This window comes from Oncorhynchus kisutch, linkage group LG23 (assembly GCF_002021735.2).
Source record: "Oncorhynchus kisutch isolate 150728-3 linkage group LG23, Okis_V2, whole genome shotgun sequence".
NCBI lineage: Eukaryota > Metazoa > Chordata > Actinopteri > Salmoniformes > Salmonidae > Oncorhynchus > Oncorhynchus kisutch.
The window spans coordinates 38,867,467-38,889,447 of NC_034196.2; the positions used below are offsets into that span (position 1 = coordinate 38,867,467).

The window sequence follows — 21,981 nt, forward strand, 5'->3', positions numbered from 1 at the left end:
CTCCCCTCTATCTCTCTTTCTATTTCTCTTTCTCTCAATTCAAGTGGCTTTATTGGCATGGGAAACATATGTTTACATTGCCAAAGCAAGTGAAATAGATAATAAACAAAAGTGTAATAAACAATCAAAAATGAACAGTAAACATTACACTCACAGAAGTTCCAAAGGAATAGAGACATTTCAAATATCATGTTATGGCTATATAAAATATTGTAACAATGTGAAAATAGTTAAAGTATAAAAGAGAAAATAAATACGCATAAATATGGATTGTATTTACAATGGTGTTTGTTCTTCACTGTTGCCCTTTTCTTGTGGCAACAGGTCACAAATCTTGCTGCTGTGACAGGACACTGTGGTATTTCACCCAATAGATATGGGAGTTTATCAAAATTGGATTTGTTTTTAAATTCTTTGTTGGTCTGTGTAATCCGAGGGAAATATGTGTCCCTAATATGGTCATACATTAGCAGGAAGTTAGGAAGTGCAGCTCAGTTTCCACCTCATTTTGTGGGCAGTGTGCACATAGCCTGTCTTTTCTTGAGAGACAGGTCTGCCTACGGCAACCTTTCTCAATAGCAAGGCTATGCTCTCAGAGTCTGTACATAGTCAAAGCTTTCCTTAATTTTGGGTCAGTCACAGTGGTATTCTGCCACTGTGTACTCTCTGTTTAAGGCCATATAGCATTCTAGTTTGTTCAATTTTTTTGTAAATTCTTTCCAATTTGTCAAATATCTTTTTTGTTTTCACATGATTTGGTTGGTTCTAATTGTGTTGCTGTCCTGGGGCTCTGTGGGGTCTGTTAGTGTTTCTCGCAATCTCTCCAAATATTTACCTTTTATTCTCTACCCCTCTCTCTCTCTACCCCCTGTCCCTCTCTACCCCTCTCTCTCTCCACCCCTCTCTACCCCTCTCTCCCTCCACCCCCTGTCTCTCTCCACCCCTCTCTACCCCTCTCTCTCTCTACCCCTCTCTCCACCCCTCTCTACCCCTCTCTCCCTCCACCCCCTGTCCCTCTCTACCCCTCTCTCCCTCCACCCCCTGTCCCTCTCTACCCCTCTCTCCCTCCACCCCTATCCCTCTCTACATCTCTCTCTCCCTACATCTCTCTCTCTCTCTTTCTCTCTCTCAATTCAATTCAAGGGCTTTATTGGCATGGGAAACATGTGTTAACATTGCCAAAGCAAGTGAGGTAGATAATATATAAAGTGAATATATAAAGTGAAATGAACAATAAAAATGAACAGTAAACATTACACATACAAAAAACAATAAAGACATTACAAATGTCATATTATATATATATACAGTGTTCTAACAATGTACAAATGGTTAAAGGACACAAGATAAAATAAATAAGCATAAATATGGGTCGTATTTACAATGGTGTTTGTTCTTCACTGGTTGCCCTTTTCTCGTCACAAATCTTGCTGCTGTGATGGCACACTGTGGAATTTCACCCAGTCTCTCTCTCTCTCTCTCTCTCTCTCTCTCTCTCTCTCAGTCTCTCTTTAAAGTGTCACATCATTGGTGTACTCTGAGACAATAAATGTATCTAAGACCTGTGCCTAGTGCCTACAGGCAACGACTACCAGCAGCCATTACTGTAGTGTGTAGAACTATGTCTCCCTCTGCTGTACTGCATCCATATTACAACCATCTAGAGGAAAAGTCAACCAAGCTTTAACATTATCCACATGAAATTCACCATTCATGTATGTCTATGTAAATAATTCTGTCTACAATGAAAATGTAAATATAAATAGGATATTGCTTTATATAATTTTTTACAAATACCAATGCCACTATACCTGCAAGGATCATATTTGTTGCACTTGCAATATAATTTGTGACCAATAGAGTGCAGAGTGTATTTATAAATTAGGTTTAAAAATGAGTCCAAATATGAACTGGTCAAAGGATGGACAGAATGGATATATTAGCCTGGTCAGTTACTAGTATAACTGACCAACAAAGTGTTTGTTCTGTAACAACCTGTTAATACAATGTTGATGCAAAAAATAATTGCAGTTTAAAGCTACAATATGTAACCTTTTGGCCGACCCTACAAAATTCACATAGAAATGTGAGTTCTAGATCTTTCATTCTAATTGAAAGCAAGTCTAGGAAGCGGTATATCTTTTCTATGTGCACTATTTCTATGCTTCCTGTTTTTAAGTTTAGTTTTTGAGTCTTTTACTTTCGTATTTGTACACCAGGTTCAAACAGCTGAAAATACAATATTTTTGATTATGGAAAATATATTTCACAGCAGTTTAAATGGCACAATGATTCTCAACTCACTCAATGATTGCTCGTTTTGTCACATAAACTGAAATTAGGCAAACTATTACAATTTTAGCAACCAGGAAACGGTGGAACTGATTTTTGCATAGTGTAACTTCAGCTACACAGGTATAGGTATAAAATGTATAAAAGCAACCAATGTAAACCCTTGTAGGCATATCGAGATAACGCAAACCGGAACACATTAGCTGACTAACCGATCTAAACAGGGAGATTGAAAATACAAACCCCTCCCCCAGCCAATTCATTTCATACCCCCACAGTATGCACTGGTGTACCGGATACCCCCACAGTATGCACTGGTGTACCGGATACCCCCACAGTATGCACTGGTGTACCGGATACCCCCACAGTATGCACTGGTGTACAGGATACCCCCACAGTATGCACTGGTGTACCGGATACCCCCACAGTATGCACTGGTGTACAGGATACCCCCACAGTATGCACTGGTGTACAGGATACCCCCACAGTATGCACTGGTGTACCGGATACCCCCACAGCCCACGCAATACGGGGAGGGGGGTGGAGGGGGCCCACTAGCTCTGGGGGCCCATGCACCTGTCATCAATGTCTATTTCTTTTTACATTGAATAAATCATGTTGACAGCAACCCTATTAAAAGTAATTCATAAACCTTTTAAATTTCCATATGTACTAGGAAGCTAAGTGTTTATTTCTTGGGCATAAGGAATGTGAATGAAAAAGTGTCTCAGGCCTTGAAAAATAACAAATTAAACTGGATTGAAAGTATGGAGACATCGGTGAACAAATTCCGTGGTCAAGGTTACGACGGTGCCAGTGCAGGTGTTGAAAAACGTAAATCAGACCGAGAGCCTAATGCTTCTATAGACCTTTATGAGTTTTAGATTGGAAAATGTTCTCTCCACAGAAGCGACAGTTACAGGGATGGTAAAAAACAACTTGATTGCCATAGCAACATCAGATAAACTAGGTAGAAGGGAGTGGTGCTTCAAATACAGCAGTTCTGCAACATCTTTAATTCAGCCTCTCATTGTCCTTAATTGTTGGCCTCAACACGTTATGGAAAGAGATGAACTGTATAGGAAGCTCTGGGGACAGGTTACTTAGATACTGGACAGTCAATAAATTGGCATACGCAAACAGATCACATCATCTTCAGCAGTTCTTGTGGGCTTGAACAAAAAAAAAAAAACATTCATACCAGGGAACCGGCGTTTGAGCTGTGTGGTTGCAATATCAACAGTCCCTTATTTCTGTTATATCAAGACTAAGTTTAAATTATGTGCAGCGCAATGGACATACAGTATAATGCATAATGTCTCAGGAAAGACTGTCTGGGTTAGCAATAGTCAGTAGAGAAAACTGTCGGGCCGCAACCTGGATCTACAGGCCGTGGTGAAAACATTTGCACACAAAAATGCTAAGCACCGCAGTCGCATATGGAAGCTACTGCATTATTTGGCATTAATAGACTGGTTTCATGCACAACAACTTCCTATCCAAGCTGTGAGAGAGCGCGAGGACGGCTCATGCAGGTTCAGGTAGGCTATACAGGACAGTTGTATATATTTTTTTAATCTATTGGTAGCTGATTAGTATTCTGTTGCATCGAACATTTATTTTACAACAATCGGCAATGTTTGAATTTCCAACTTTAATTACTGAACAAGTAATTACATTATTGCCAACAGCCAGCCAGCAGAGGCACATTATTGGCTCCAGCCGGGAAACAGTGTGTATAGCCTCGTGAAATGTTGAGAACATTTTGAGAAAACGACCATCAAACAGGCCTGAGAAACTGCGTTACGCCAGTGACAGTATGCTTAGAACATATTCAAAGCAACTGCAAATCATTACCGAAGGCAGAACTAATCTCAATTCTGTCCAAACCAGTAACTGGGCTTCCAGGACAAGAAAAAATAGAATTCTACTCACGCTGACAGAATGTTTGAAGTAATGCTGAAGGGTTTGTTGACTGATTGTTCTCTGGTTGCATCACTTCAATCGTGCATTCTCTCAGGGCAGAAGGAATGTTAATCTTACCCCCAAACACAGTCATTGGTTTTGATGAAATACTTGTGAATAACTGAAAAGAAAGTATTTCACAAATGCATCTGGCACCTCACTGCAATACTGACTATACCAGTCTTCTCACACTGTAACACAGGTGTAAGAATAGGTGGATTCATTGTTGTACCGTAACCTGAATGCTTGCAATAGCATGCCTAAACCTAACTTTACATTAAACCTAACAACTTGTTAACATGCCTAAACCTTACTTTACCCTAAACCTAACAACTTGTTAGCATGCCTAAACCTAACGTTACCCTAAACCTAACAACTTGTTAACATGCCTAAACCTAACGTTACCCTAAACCTAACAACTTGTTAGCATGCCTAAACCTAACGTTACCCTAAACCTAACAACTTGTTAGCATGCCTAAACCTAACTTTACGTTAAACCTAACAACTTGTTAACATGCCTAAACCTAACTTTACGTTAAACCTAACAACTTGTTAACATGCCTAAACGTAACTTTACGTTAAACCTAACAACTTGTTAGCATGCCTAAACCTAACTTTACGTTAAACCTAACAACTTGTTAGCATGCCTAAACCTAACTTTACGTTAAACCTAACAACTTGTTAACATGCCTAAACCTAACTTTACGTTAAACCTAACAACTTGTTAACATGCCTAAACCTAACTTTACGTTAAACCTAACAACTTGTTAGCATGCCTAAACCTAACTTTACGTTAAACCTAACAACTTGTTAGCATGCCTAAACCTAACTTTACGTTAAACCTAACAACTTGTTAGCATGCCTAAACCTAACTTTACGTTAAACCTAACAACTTGTTAGCATGCCTAACCTGTTGTTTTGTGATACAGAAAATATGAAGGTTTCTCAGACTTCAAATTCTGAAAATGTGAGTGCTTGGTTGTGTGATCAAGCTGGACTATACCCACCTCACTGACATACACTGAGTGTACAAAACATTAGGAACATTATCTTTCCATGAATATATACTGAAAAGGTCATTCCAGGTGAAATATATGATCCTGTATTGATGTCACTTGTTAAATCCACTTCGATCAGTGTAGATGAAGGGGGGGAGACGGGTTAAAGAAGGATGTTTAATGGATTGTGTATGTGTGCCATTCAGAGGGTGAATGGGCAAGACAAAATATGTAGATGCCTTTGAACAGGATTTTGGTATTTGGTGCCAGACACACCAGTTTGAGTGTATAAAGAACTGCAAAGCTGCTGTGTTTATTTTTTTTGACAATCAACAGTTTCCCGTGTGTATCAAGGAAGGTGTTCCTAATGTTTTGTACACTCAACGTATATTATACATATTTTATATGTAGTATAACGTGGCATATTATGCATGACCCACATAAGCATAATATGCTAAATATTTAAACAAGTTAACGTGACCAAGTTGCATTTAAAGTATCTTGTATCAACATCTGGCGAATAGAAAGAGAAATGGACTGTGTGTGTTGCCTTCAACTCAACATTGATTGCAAAGTACGTTTCTCCTAAAATACATAAATCAATCCAATTCCCTCTGACATATAGAAATCCATCGATGCCCCAAACCAAAGGCAGCTAGGGCATTGTGAGAGGCAGCTCCTCCACTTTCATTCTCTCTAACGCTGTAATGATGTCAGCCTGGATTCATCCTGTGACAGGGTATAGGCTGAAATTGCAGTACATGTGCATTTGAAAAAACACAGGCCAGTCCTCCATCTGCAAAGCAAGTGATTAAATGTAAAGACATAAAGGCCACACCAGATCTTGGTAATCACAGAGCGACACATAATGAGGCGCTTTTAAGCAGGCGTCTATGGAAATCAATTAAATATGAAATGCGTTTGGGGGAAAAGATCAACAAAGTGATTACTGATGAAAACACTCCATTTGATGGTTTGGAGAAGGAAAACATTCCATTTGATGGCTTGGAGAAGGAAAACATTCCATTTGATGGCTTGGAGAAGGAAAACATTCCATTTGATGGCTTGGAGAATGAAAACACTCCATTTGATGGCTTGGAGAATGAAAACATTCCATTTGATGGCTTGGAGAATGAAAACATTCCATTTGATGGCTTGGAGAATGAAAACACTCCATTTGATGGCTTGGAGAATGAAAACATTCCATTTGATGGCTTGGAGAATGACAACACTCCATTTGATGGCTTGGAGAATGAAAACATTCCATTTGATGGCTTGGAGAATGAAAACACTCCATTTGATGGCTTGGAGAATGAAAACACTCCATTTGATGGCTTGGAGAATGAAAACACTCCATTTGATGGCTTGGAGAAGGAAAACACTCCATTTGATGGCATGGAGAAGGAAAACACTCCATTTGATGGCTTGGAGAAGAAAAACATTCCATTTGATGGCTTGGAGAAGGAAAACGTTCCATTTGATGGCTTGGAGAAGGAAACACTCCATTTGATGGCTTGGAGAAGGAAAACATTCCATTTGATGGCTTGGAGAAGGAAAACGTTCCATTTGATGGCTTGGAGAAGGAAAACACTCCATTTGATGGCTTGGAGAAGGAAAACACTCCATTTGATGGCTTGGAGAAGGAAAACGTTCCATTTGATGGCTTGGAGAAGGAAAACACTCCATTTGATGGCTTGGAGAATGAAAACATTCCATTTGATGGCTTGGAGAATGAAAACATTCCATTTGATGGCTTGGAGAATGAAAACACTCCATTTGATGGCTTGGAGAATGAAAACATTCCATTTGATGGCTTGGAGAAAGAAAACACTCCATTTGATGGCTTGGAGAATGAAAACATTCCATTTGATGGCTTGGAGAATGAAAACACTCCATTTGATGGCTTGGAGAATGAAAACACTCCATTTGATGGCTTGGAGAAGTAAAACACTCCATTTGATGGCTTGGAGAAGGAAAACACTCCATTTAATGGCTTGGAGAAGGAAAACACTCCATATGATGGCTTGGAGAAGGAAAACACTCCATTTGATGGCTTGGAGAAGGAAAACACTCCATTTGATGGCTTGGAGAAGGAAAACATTCCATTTGATGGCTTGGAGAAGGAAAACGTTCCATTTGATGGCTTGGAGAAGGAAAACACTCCATTTGATGGCTTGGAGAAGGAAAACACTCCATTTGATGGCTTGGAGAAGGAAAACACTCCATTTGATGGCTTGGAGAAGGAAAACATTCCATTTGATGGCTTGGAGAAGGAAAACGTTCCATTTGATGGCTTGGAGAAGGAAAACACTCCATTTGATGGCTTGGAGAAGGAAAACATTCCATTTGATGGCTTGGAGAAGGAAAACGTTCCATTTGATGGCTTGGAGAAGGAAAACACTCCATTTGATGGCTTGGAGAAGGGAAACACTCCATTTGATGGCTTGGAGAAGGATAACGTTCCATTTGATGGCTTGGAGAAGGAAAACATTCCATTTGATGGCTTGGAGAAGGAAAACATTCCATTTGATGGCTTGGAGAATGAAAACACTCCATTTGATGGCTTGGAGAAGGAAAACATTCCATCGAGAGTTGAGTGCTCCTCAAAGAACTTCATAAAGCCATGGAAAATAAGAAATATTGTTGGTGTTGTTGCAATAAGAGCATTCTTCCACTCACATTTCTCTCCCTCTCTCAATCTATCCATCTCTCTCTCTATCCATCTCTCTCTCTCAATCTATCCATCTCTCTCTCTATCCATCTCTCTCTCTCAATCTATCCATCTGTCTCTCTCTCAATCTATCCACCTCTCTCAATTTATCCATCCATCCATCTCTCTCCCTCTCAATCTATCCATCTCTTTCTCTCTCAATCTAGCCATCTCTTTCTCTCTCTCAATCTATCCATCTCTCTGTCTCTCTCAATCTATCCATCTCTCTCAATCTATCCACCTCTCTCAATCTCTCCATCTCTCTCAATCTATCTATCCATCTCTCTCAATCTATCTATCTATCCATCTCTCTCTCTCTCTCTCACTCTACAGGCTATTCCTCTACTGAAGAGCATAGCATACCTCTCCGCAACTTCTGAGAGCCTGAGTCTTCTTTGGAGATTCGATGCTACACCCATGTTCATGTCTGACAATGAAGACATGAAAGAGGCCACCTAACCCGAACTCTAACAGAGGGCCTAGTCTTGGCCCTAACCAGAAGCCTAACAGTGGGCCTAGTCTTGGCCCTAACCCGAACCCTGACAGAGGGCCTAGTCTTGGCCCTAACCCGAACTCTAACAGAGGGCCTAGCCTTGGCCCTAACCAGAACCCTAACAGAGGGCCTAGTCTTGGCCCTAACCCTAAACCTAACAGAGGGCCAATTATTGGTTCTAACCCTGACAGAGGGCCTATTATTGGCTCTAACCCTGACAGAGGGCCTATTATTGGCTCTAACCCTGACAGAGGGCCTATTATTGGCTCTAACCCTGACAGAGGGCCTAGTCTTGGCCCTAACCAGAACCCTAACAGAGGGCCTAGTCTTGGCCCTAACCCTAAACCTAACAGAGGGCCTATTATTGGCTCTAACCCTGACAGAGGGCCTATTATTGGCTCTAACCCTGACAGAGGGCCTATTATTAGCTCTAACCCTGACAGAGGGCCTATTATCGGTTCTAAAAGAGCCATGTTTCTCAATGGTGACCTCATATTCTCTCCAGTAGTCCACTTCCTCTGGTGAGCTCATATCTTCTCCAGAAGACTACTTCCTCTGGTGAGCTCATATCTTCTCCAGTAGTCCACTTCCTCTGGGGCACATAAAGTACAAGCACACCGCAAGAGCATCCATCCTTGTGCAGATAGGAAGTGTGCATAGCACACACATATATTACACACATTACACACACAGTCATCTCCTAGGGTTCTCTCTCTCTATTTTCCTCTTTAACACGTAATGGGGTGCTTTTAAGAGGCTGTCAACAGGAATCAATTATATATGAAATGCAAAGACATTACACACACTCACTCATGCACAAACACACACACAAACAAACACACTCACTCACTCATGCACAAACACACACACAAAAATACACAGAGAGAGAATAACAGACAAACCCACACATACACACGGTATTATCACTAGATGAGCTAAATGTACTACCTGGGGGTACAGTACAGGAGAGGCTAAAGCCTAATCCTTAAGGAGAGTCAGAGTGAACAAGCTGTCTGCTCTAATGAGAGTCTATGGCCACGCTGCCACAGGGTCGATGATGGCTTTTCTGGAGCAAGGTCTCGGGAAGTCTACCTCAACTCCTGGGCAATGCATTCCTTTTCAAGCTTCATCATTATTTATATTCACATCTTCCGCACTGTCGTGAGGAATGACCAAGGGCCAAAAGGTATTTCTGTATTTTGGTCAGGTGAAATTAAGTCACACAGCAAGAAAGCACCAAGAGCAATGGGACTGGGGACTGGTGTTGTCCAATAGGGTTGACATGTGATAATGACATTCTTTTTTAAGTTATAGTTCTACATGAAAACCCTTTATATGTGGTTCTGTAAATATAACACATTCACCTGATTTCCCATGAAGACTATACAACCTTAGGCTAAGGGATAGGCAAGTAGAATGGTGACTGACCAGCGTTGCAGTATTACAATCCAAACCACACACACACACACACACACACAGACACACACACACAACTATACATTACACCCTACAAACCTGCTCAGGGGAAGGAAAACACTATAGTGGCAGAATTTACACAGCTAAAATCCCCAAATCTTCTGTGTTGATAAAGACAAGCATTGGAGTAACAAAGACAAGTGCCATTTTTCAGTTTCAACCCAAGTTGTCTTACTGTAATCTGCATTGGAAATCAGGTCTGAACAAAAAACAAACTGCTCAAACGTTCTGTTTTCCCTGATTCGTTTTTTTTACTGGTTTTAATAGGTATGATAGTTGTATTACTGTAAATCACTAGATGCATGGCCAGAGACAAGGCAATCTGCTCTAGGTGAACGCATGGACAGAGCATTGGACAGAGTCAAGGCATTCTGCTCTAGATGAACGCATGGCCAGAGGATAGACAGAGTCAAGGCATTCTGCTCTAGATGAATGCATGGCCAGAGCATTGGCCAGAGCCAAGGCATTCTGCTCTAGGTGAACGCATGGCCACAGCCAATGCATTCTGCTCTAGATGAATGCATGGCCAGAGCATTGGCCAGAGCCAAGGCATTCTGCTCTAGGTGAACACATGGCCAGAGCATGGCCAGAGCCAAGGAATTCTGTTCTAGATCAAAGCATGGCCAGAGCATGGCCAGAGCCAAGGCATTCTGCTCTAGATGAATGCATGGCCAGAGCATTGGCCAGAGACAAGGCATTCTGCTCTAGATGAATGCATGGCCAGAGCATGGCCAGAGTCAAGGCATTCTGCTCTAGATCAAAGCATGGCCAGAGCCAAGGCATTCTGCTCTAGATGAATGCATGGCCAGAGCATTGGCCAGAGACAAGGCATTCTGCTCTAGATGAAGGCATGGCCAGAGCATGGCCAGAGCATGGCCAGAGTCAAGGCATTCTGCTCTAGATCAAAGCATGGCCAGAGCCAAGGCATTATGCTCTAGATGAATGCATGGCCAGAGCATTGGCCAGAGTCAGGGCATTCTGCTCTAGATGAACGCATGGCCGGAGCATGGCCAGAGTCAAGGCATTCTGCTCTAGATGAACGCATGGCCAGAGCCAAGGCATTCTGCTCTAGATCAAAGCATGGCCAGAGCCAAGGCATTCTGCTCTAGATGAACGCATGGCCAGAGCATTGGCCAGAGTCTGATTGCACGGCAGATACACAACCCAGTTTAGTGGAAGCCTGTACGTAAGCTATTAGTTTCCTGAGGCTGTCCATGGGTGTTAGCATATCACAACCTCGTCCTGTCTCTCTCCTTTACAGTCTCTAGGGCTGCGTCCCACCATATGCCCAATATAGTGTGTTCATTTTGACCAGAGCTGATAGTGCACGATATCGGGAATAAGGTGTGACACACACTAGATTTTATTTGATTTGAAGGGGCCAGTAATACAGAGGTTAAAGTTTTTCTGGCTGGAGCGTTCTGTGTTTCAAGAGACGTTAGCGAAGCAGCGTAGCATGAGGTGAACTACAAAGTAGAGAGAGCTACGAAGAGGACAGAGGTACAAGGGGGACAGAGCTATGAAGAGGACAGAGCTACGAAGAGGACAGAGGTACAAAGGGGACAGAGGTACAAAGGGGACAGAGGTACAAAGGAGACAGAGCTACGAAGATGACAGAGGTACAAGGGGGACAGAGCTACGAAGAGGACAGAGGTACGAAGAGGACAGAGGTACAAGGGGGACAGAGCTATGAAGAGGACAGAGCTACGAAGAGGACAGAGGTACAAAGGGGACAGAGGTACAAAGGGGACAGAGGTACGAAGAGGACAGAGGTACAAAGGGGACAGAGCTACGAAGAGGACAGAGGTACAAAGGAGACAGAGCTACGAAGAGGACAGAGGTACAAGGGGGACAGAGCTACGAAGAGGACAGAGGTACGAAGAGGACAGAGGTACAAAGGGGACAGAGCTATGAAGAGGACAGAGGTACAAAGGGGACAGAGGTACAAAGGGGACAGAGCTACGAAGAGGACAGAGGTACAAAGGGGACAGAGCTACGAAGAGGACAGAGCTACGAAGAGGACAGAGGTACAAAGGGGACAGAGCTATGAAGAGGACAGAGGTACAAAGGGGACAGAGGTACAAAGGGGACAGAGCTACGAAGAGGACAGAGGTACAAAGGGGACAGAGCTACGAAGAGGACAGAGGTACAAAGGGGACAGAGCTACGAAGAGGACAGAGGTACAAAGGGGACAGAGCTACGAAGAGGACAGAGGTACAAAGGGGACAGAGCTACGAAGAGGACAGAGGTACAAAGTAGAGAGAGCTACGAAGAGGACAGAGGTACAAAGGGGACAGAGCTACGAAGAGGACAGAGGTACAAAGTAGAGAGAGCTACGAAGAGGACAGAGGTACAAAGGGGACAGAGCTACAAAGAGGACAGAGGTACAAAGGGGACAGAGCTACGAAGAGGACAGAGGTACGAAGAGGACAGAGGTACAAAGAGGACAGAGGTACAAAGGGGACAGAGCTACGAAGAGGACAGAGGTACAAAGGGGACAGAGCTACGAAGAGGACAGAGGTACAAAGGGGACAGAGCTACGAAGAGGACAGAGGTACAAAGTAGAGAGAGCTACGAAGAGGACAGAGGTACAAAGGGGACAGAGCTACGAAGAGGACAATATTTCCATGCCCCTACACTGCACTCTCAGCTGACTGGTTGCTGGTGTTGGCTGAGGCTGCTGTGATTGGTTGCTGGTGTTGGCTGAGGGTGCTATGACTGGTTGCTGGTGTTGGCTGAGGCTGCTGTGATTGGTTGCTGGTGTTGGCTGAGGCTGCTGTGACTGGTTGCTGGTGTTGGCTGAGTCTGCTATGACTGGTTGCTGGTGTTGGCTGAGGCTGCTGTGACTGGTTGCTGGTGTTGGCTGAGGGTGTTGTGGCTGGTTGCTGGTGTTGGCTGAGGCTGCTGTGACTGGTTGCTGGTGTTGGCTGAGGCTGCTGTGATTGGTTGCTGGTGTTGGCTGAGGGTGCTATGACTGGTTGCTGGTGTTGGCTGAGGCTGCTGTGATTGGTTGCTGGTGTTGGCTGAGGCTGCTGTGACTGGTTGCTGGGGTTGGCTGAGGCTGCTATGACTGGTTGCTGGTGTTGGCTGAGGCTGCTGTGATTGGTTGCTGGTGATGGCTGAGGCTGAGGTTGCTGAGACTGGTTGCTGGTGTTGGCTGAGGCTGCTATGACTGGTTGCTGGTGTTGGCTGAGGCTGCTGTGACTGGTTGCTGGTGTTGGCTGAGGGTGTTGTGGCTGGTTGCTGGTGTTGGCTGAGGCTGCTGTGAGCATTCTTCAGTCTTTCATAATTGTTCTCTCTCTCCTCTCCATTCTATCTTGTCTCTTTTCTCTCTGTTATCCATCGGCCACTCTGTATCTCTGTCCATCTCTCTCGCTAATCATTTTTTTGTAGTGAAAGATGAGACATGAGAGACGGAGAGAGAGAAAAGACCTGAGAGAAGGAGTGAAAGAACCCAAGAGAAGGAGAGAGAGAAAGGACCTGACAGAGAAAGGACCTGAGAAACAGAGAGAGAAAGGACCTGAGAGAGAAAGGTAAATACAACCAATATTTATGCTTATTTATTTTCCCTTGTGTTCTTTAACCATTTGTACATTGTTACAACGCTGTATATATATATATATGTATAATATGACATTTGTAATGTCTTTATTGTTTTGAAATTTCTGTATGTGTAATGTTTACTATTAATTTGTATTGTTTATTTCACTTTTGTATATTATCTTATTATTATTATCTTATCTTATCTTATTATTATCTTGCTTTGGCAATGTTAACACATGTTTTATTCCCATCCCATCAAATAGATTTATAAAGCCCTTCTTACATCAGCTGATGTCAAAGTGCTGTACAGAAACCCAGCATAAAACCAATGCAGGTGTAGAAGCACAGTGGCTAGGAAAAACTCCCTAGAAAGGCCAGAACCTAGGAAGAAACCAGGAGAGGAACCAGGCTATGAGGGGTGGCCCTCTTCTGGCCGTGCCGGGTGGAGATTATAACAGAACATGGCCAAGATGTTCAAATGTTCATAGATGACCAGCAGGGTCAAATAATAATAATCACAGTGGTTGTCGAGGGTGCAGCAAGTCAGCACCTCAGGAGTAAATGTCAATTGGCTTTTCATAGCCGATCATTAAGGGTATCTCTACTACTCCTGCTGTCTCTAGAGAGTTGACAGCATGGCCTGATATACATACTGTAGCCTACTCACCACTTAATACACAACTAGCATGCTGTAATATCCCTTGTGTGTCGTGTTAATACTTCCGGGTTGTGATCTGCACAATCTAGAAAATCCAGAGGAAGGATAGGTGTCTATTTGAACAATAATGTCGGAATGAAAGCACACCTGATTTTCTAACGTACGATCTTCAATAATATACAAAAATACTAATATCCTAAAATATATACCACCCCCCAGCTACTAATATCCTATAATACACCCGCCCCCCCCGGCTAGTAATACCCCATAATACACCCCCCCCCCAGCTACTAATATCCTATAATACACCCCCCCCCCGGCTAGTAATACCCCATAATACACCCCCCCCCAGCTACTAATATCCTATAATACACCCCCCCCCCAGCTACTAATATCCTAAAATATATACCACCCCCCAGCTACTAATATCCTATAATACCCCCCCCCCCCCCCCCCCGGCTAGTAATACCCCATAATACACCCCCCCAGCTACTAATATCCTAAAATATATACCACCCCCCAGCTACTAATATCCTATAATACACCCGCCCCCCCCGGCTAGTAATACCCCATAATATACCCCCCCCCCAGCTACTAATATCCTATAATACACCCCCCCCCCCCCCCCCCCGGCTAGTAATAGCCCATAATACACCCCCCCCAGCTACTAATATCCTATAATACACCCCCCCCCCCCCCGGCTACACCCCCCCCCCCCCCCCCCCCCCACATGTTTCCCATGCCCCTTGAATTTAATTTAATTTAATTGAAAGGACCCGAGAGACAGAGACAGGACCTGAGAGACAGAGAAAGGACCCGAGAGACAGAGAGAGAGAAATTACCTGAGAGACAGAGACAGGACCTGAGAGGCAGAGATAGGACCTGAGAGAAGGATAGAGAGAGAAAGGACCTGAGAGACAGAAACAGGACCTGAGAGAAGGATAGAGAGGGAAAGGACCTGAGAGACAGAGATAGGACCTGAGAGAAGGATAGAGAGGGAAAGGACCTGAGAGACAGAGAGAGAGAAAGGACCTCAGAGAGAGAGAAAGGACCTGAAAGACAGAGAGAGAGAGAGAGAGAGAGAGAGAGAGAGAGAGAGAGAGAGAGAGAGAGAAAGGACCTGAGAGACAGAGAGAGAGAAAGGACCTGAGAGACACAGAGAGAGAAAGGACCTGAGAGACAGAGAGAGAGAGAGAGAGAGAGAGAGAGAGAGAGAGAGAGAGAGAAAGGACCTGAGAGACAGAGAGAGAGAGACAGAGAAAGGACCTGAGAGACGGAGAGAGAGAGAAAGGACCTGAGAGACAGAGAAAGGACCTGAGAGACGGAGAGTGTGACATCATTCCAACATCAGCAGTCTAACTCCTACATCCCATATGATTCCCATGATGACAGACTTCTTCTCTGAAACCTCTGCCACATACTAACTTTGACTGTACGCCATGCTTACAACATACATTTCAAACCAGTATGCTTTATAGCATTACATTTGCAATTAACTAGAGGCCATGTCACATGTACAAGGGAAACATTGGCCCTGCATTTTGATTTGTTCTCAGTTTGAAACTCACAATAAAGACAAAAAATTATTCACAATAAGAGCAAAAAGATTGCCAGATGACAACAGGTTTTGTCTGAGAAATTGAGAAGGTTGCATGGAATATCGAAGGCCACGCCCACATCTACAACAATAACAACCAATAGAACATGATTCATGTTGACAGTCTTTTGACACGTACCTAACTCCTAATGACTCATTGTTTACCATTGTCATATAGGCTGCAGCAATAATACTGCATATTACTGCCAAAACAAAGAAAGCAGATGAGCTCAGACATAATAGCCTCAGAATACGGTGGAACTAAATCCCTATGTATGCATTTTCCTAATCAACACCTAGCTGTATGTGTGTGTGTGGGGGGGGTATGTGTCAGGATAGTCTGTGGGTGTATGTCAGGATAGTCTGTAGGTGTGAGAGAATCTTCATCAGTCGATGCTTTCCAACACAATGTAGACGTGGTAAATCTGTCACTCACTCTTTCCCATCTCCAAAATAGGCTGTTGCAAGAAAAACAACTTAAATGTCTATTTTGGGGACCAAATAAATAGGCAGAGCTGATGTCAATCTGTATGTGTATGTGCCATTACTGTATATCAAAACAAGGTTCTCCACAAGGAAAACAACTGAATTGCTCTTGACATTTCACTCTTAGCCTTTTCCACTTCTGACAAAATGTCAGCCTCTATCCACTAGCTGCAGGTTCAGAGTCCAAAAAGACAAACAGAGAACAGAACTCATTTACCAAACACAATTGTTTGGATGAACAGTACTTGGAGCTGATATTAAGCACATTTTGTAAACATTTTCATTTACTTTGGTTAATCAAATGCTATTCTAGTGCTAATGTTAATTGTGGCATTCATAAATAATTCACTGCTCATGTACATTGTCATTTAATCACTTTTCTAATCATGATACAGTTATGTTCTACTCAGGTGCGTGTGGATAAAATGTCTGTTTTCTTTTATAGACAGTATTGATTATGTTTCTATGGATACATTTATGATGCTGAATGACACCTTTCCCAAAAGAGAATGACAAAGTACTCTACCTAATCTCTAAAACTACTCTACCTAATCTCTAAAACTACTCTACCTAATCTATTAAACTACTCTACCTAATCTATTAAACTACTCTATCTAATAACTAAAATTAAACTACCTAATCTATTAAACTACTCTACCTAATCTATTAAACTACTCTACTTAATCTCTAAAACTACTCTAACTAAAATTAAACTACCTAATCTATTAAACTACTCTACCTAATCTATTAAACTACTCTATCTAATAACTAAAATTAAATTACCTAATCTATTAAACTACTCTACCTAATCTCTAAAATTACCTAATATCTAAAACTACTCTACCTAATCTATTAAACTACTCTACCTAATCTATTAAACTACCTAATCTATTAAACTACTCTACCTAATCTATTAAACTACTCTACCTAATCTATTAAACTACTCTACCTAATCTATTAAACTACTCTATCTAATAACTAAAATTAAACTACCTAATCTATTAAACTACTCTACCTAATCTATTAAACTACTCTACCTATCTATTAAACTACCTAATCTATTAAAATACTCTACCTATGTATTAAACTACCTAATCTATTAAAATACTCTACCTAATCTATTAAACTACTCTACCTAATCTCTAAAATTACATAATCTCTAAAATGTCAAACAGGTAGAGTACGTGTGCTTTTGCTGACGGTATTCTTTGTTTGCGTCAGTTGCATCTCTTTATCTTTAGTCATATTTATACAGTGGGTCAATTAAGTTTTCAAATACAAATGAGCCTTACAAGATTGATCTTTCTCCCAAACACAAAGTTTATGGCAGTACAATTAATGAAGTTAAGGCAGCCTAGCCAGCTTTCACTGCTCCCACTGTCACGAAAATAATGGCACACCAGAGACCGTTTGCCACGCCTTCTTAATGGGTAGGGAGGAAGTCATCACTTCCAGGAGCTTCAAATCCCCAACGGTATGATATTTCTGCCAACGACACCAGCCAGTATAGCAGCGTGGCCACTATCCCCACCATCGATTGGTTGAGGGAACAGATATGTAGGAAGTGAGATTCCTCCAACAAGGGAACTTTGTAACTCTCCAGATGGAACATTCTGTTTAAAACATTCTGTATCTCCCACGATGCCAAACAGGGTGTCTAAAGCTAACCAGACAAAAGCAGACTACTTTATAACACCAGAAAAAGATTGAGTTGCTAGATCATTTATCTACAGGATGATCAAGTCAATGTTGTTTGAAGGATGGCAAAAATATTTCATTTGTATTAAAGCATTTACTACCTTGGCATTGATCCTGTCTAGCATGCGTACTTGTACATCAAGATGCCTCACGCTGCAGAAAAAGGAGATTGGCTTCTGCTCTATGGTCCTTCTGGCTCAGACAAGGCTTACTTACATACAGGGAAATTATTAAAATGTAGCGAAGCGACCAGGACACAAATGCATTGCAACACAGGGCCTTCATCTGCGCGGCAGAAAAACCTTTACGTGTAAGCAATCTTCATTATTTTCTTCCTGTTGTCCAAAAAAAGACATTACAAACATACTACACAAGAGTGCCCCCCTTTCTCTCATATTATAACTCTCATTATTTCAACATTAGATTCCACTTATTCCACACCACAAGGTCCTAGGCCTCTCCTGCAGACCCTTAAGGGCTGGACCTCTGTCCTATGTTTATATGATGGAGTGAAAACACTGAGTACATACTAATTTAATAAACGAGAGACATCGGAGGAGAATGAATCCCTTAGCACAAAAGCATTACCATAATGTGAGTGCTTAATGAGTGAGACACTCTATTGTTCCAGACCTTATGGTTGTGGGGGTGTGATGACGGGAAAAGCATGACAATAAACAATCTTCACAGCAAAAATCACTAATTGCAGTAAAGTGCTCAGATAGAAGTGAGGCATCTTAGAATTAAAACAATTATGACTCGTGGAGGGCTCTAAAGCATGCTGTCGTCACAAAAAGCAACTAGGCTTTTATGGACATATCAGTGGGAGTAACAACGATGCTGTGTGTACCACTATGACAGGCAGAAAGAGACAGAGAGAGAACGCGAGAGAGGGGGGGGGGTGAGACAGAGAGAGCAAGAGCGAGAGAAGGGGGGAGTGAGACAGAGAGACAGAGATGGGGGGAGTGAGACAGAGAGAGAGGGGGGAGTGAGACAGAGAGAGAGAGAGAGAGAGAGAGAGAATAATAAATAAGGTGGGTGGCAGATTGGGTGTCAGAATGGACGAAAGGCTGGGGGAGAGAGAAAGATGGACAGAGACGATGATACAGACTGAGTACAGACAAGGGCAGAAAGAGGAGGACAGAAATACAGAGTGGAAGACAGAAAGAGAGGAACAGAGCGGGAAAGGTTGCCGGAGAGATGAACGTTTACAACATGAAAAGAAAAGGAGAGAGAGAAAAAATGACATCAAAGATATATGCTGAAAGCAGAGAGAAACAGAGATAGAAGGGAAGGAGGGAGAAACATCCAAAGAACAGATCCTGCCAATAGATAGACAAGCTGCACTTCTTCACCTCAGGCTTTTACAGAGTATGCACTCCCACCAAAATGGGATATTTTATTTTTGCTTATGTGCATCTTCCTTTTACACTGCACCTGTATAGCTGAGAAAATCTAAGATAATCACTTTTCTACATTCCTCCTGTAATGGCGTGAGGGAGGAAGTGTGGTGTGTGTGTGTGTGTGTTCTGGTGATTGGGTGCATTGCTGACAATACCCATTGATTCTACAGCCCCTATTTCCATAGTTGCTCAAGCTGCAACAGACTGTCAGACTCCGAGAGTAAGCCTATTTCTTGGTGAGGAGATCCCTGGTATTGAAACAACCTTATTTTGATTGTGATAAAAACACATTTGGTTTTCATAACTTAGCATTGACCCAGTACTTTGCTCACTCACTCAGTAATATCAAATTCATCCACCCCCCCCCCCTCCCCCCACCTTACAAAAATAAACATGTATCCAAAGACAAACAATCTCCTTCAATCACTTTCATGAACATGTAAGTGATTTGTGGTTAGTGAAGCTAAGGCAGCCGCCAGAACCTAAAGCGTGATACAGTCTGCTTGGAAACTGTCTTCCCACTGGGCACAGACGTCAATTCAACGTCTATTCCACGTTGGTTCAACATACTTTAATTGACATGACTTGGAAACAAGGTTGATTCAACCAGAGTGGGGCCAGTGGGTTATAGTTGATTTCAGGGATGAAATTATCTCATTAATTTGGTTGGACTGAGACATGGCAGGGGTTAATCACCTTGGCATTTCTACGGAATCATTACGGAGCAATTCAATCAACTAATGTAATGTGCGCCATTTTGGACACATTATAAAACACAATTGTACAGTAAGAAGGGTTGTTAGGCACATCCTCCTTCAACTGAAACAAATGAATGACAACCAAGGTACTGTATGAGAGAAATCTATGGTATGACATTTATAAACACATTAGTGTCTAGTACACGATTTTCATCATAACGAATTCCAATTTGCTGTGGCTAACATTACCTAGGTTAGCTAGGCTAGGGGTTAAGGTTAGTGGTAGGGTTAGGTTACATGCTAGCTAAGAAGTTTAGGAGCAACTGCCCTAAAAACCAACGTTTCATTTAGAAAACAGCCTATGTGGCATCGATATGAGTCAGAAACTTTTATTCTACTGTCAAAATGACTACAAAGTGTAAATGTCATCATTTTGGTCAAAGTCAGTCTCATCTAAAACTGAATTTTGTGAGGCTTGTGGTCTTGACTGCGTCACAATGTAAATGAAGGTTGGGTTTGTTTCAATCCTACCCACACTTAAAAACCTCAAACCAACTACAAATTGTTGAAATTCATAAACAAATATTGAAAGCATTTAATGAGAAAAACTATAAAAATAGTGTCTTATTTACATTGTGTAATTTATTGATGGCCCCTAACTAGCTCCGGAGATAGGCTATCCAAAGTCAAACCAACTTTGCCACTGTCGCACACCAGCCTAAGCTAATTGGCTAATTTGGCTAACTCTTCTCACCTGTGAACATACACACGAGACACCCACATCAAACCACACCCCTTACGTTTGAATACTGTCAAAGCCGCTAGTATTTCTTAATGAACCAAATATAAAACGAGGCCAAATCAGGAAGTGCTGTTGCCCTTTAAAGGGGTTCGGGTTAGCTAATATGCTAGCTGAGTCGTTAGAAAGTAGTTAGTTGGAAAGGTGCTAATTAGCTAAAATGATAAAGTTGTTAATGTGATTCGAACGTTTGGGTTGCTAGACCCATCCTCCCCAAACAAACTCCCTCCAATCGGTAATAACCTACTGCCTTCATCTGTGATTGCAATGAACTGTATACAAAATTGTGTGGTGTCTGTCACGAATTTCGCCCAAGTAATTTGTGTCTATTTCGAGATCATTTGTGAAAGTGAGTTGGGCATTGACAGAACTGGAAACACTCCATGCTAAATCGATGCAAAACACTCTCTAAGACAAATGGTCTCTACAGTTTGTCATAAGTAATGTTCCAATGTAAGAGGAGTAATGTTGGCCTGCGAGTGTGAATTCATCCACGGGACGCAATTTATTGCTGGCAGAATAATTGAGTCTGTAGGGGAATAGTGAGGGTGCAAAACCCTGTCCCCTTCAAAGAGTGGAATGCAGTCAGTGCAAGTTTCCTCTATCAAGAAACTGCTACGGAAAGCACATGCAGCACAGTGGCTATACAACAAAGGAACTGGGGTATTAGTTAGGCTCTGAGAGTGAACTTCCTCCAAGCTGCCTAATCAAATGCATTACACACAACATGGCATCTGTTCTGCTGCACCCCTACCCTAGTGGATTCACATTTAGAGAGCCAAACCAAAATAAATGTGTCTAAGTGATGCAAGAGAGGATGAAGCTTAATTATTCAGCCAACACGTAGGCTACTTTTTAAGATCCTGAAGCAAAGGGAGGTCTTTTAGTACAGTTCTCAAAGCTTCATTGCATCTGCAATGTTCAACCAGGAGTGTAAATGTGGTTGAAATATCAATGCATCTACGTCACAATCTGTCAAATGTAACCACTGGAAACACCTCGTCATTTGGAGAATAAAAAGTATAATGGTAACTAGAAAATGAGTGTAGAATCAGTTGCTAACTTGGCCAACTATGGGGAAAAACAATTAACATATTAAAAGGAAAATAGCTACCACAAAGTTATTGGCTAGCAAACATAACACTGCCTCCAAAACTGATGGCTC

At 42.2% G+C, this 21,981-nt stretch overlaps 1 protein-coding gene across 2 annotated transcripts in view; it reads right to left on the minus strand.

Moving 5' to 3' along the window:
- LOC109868753 (cAMP-specific 3',5'-cyclic phosphodiesterase 4D-like) overlaps positions 1 to 21,981 on the minus strand; it is a 411,106-nt gene that overhangs the window by 248,402 nt on the left and 140,723 nt on the right. The window lies entirely within an intron of this gene.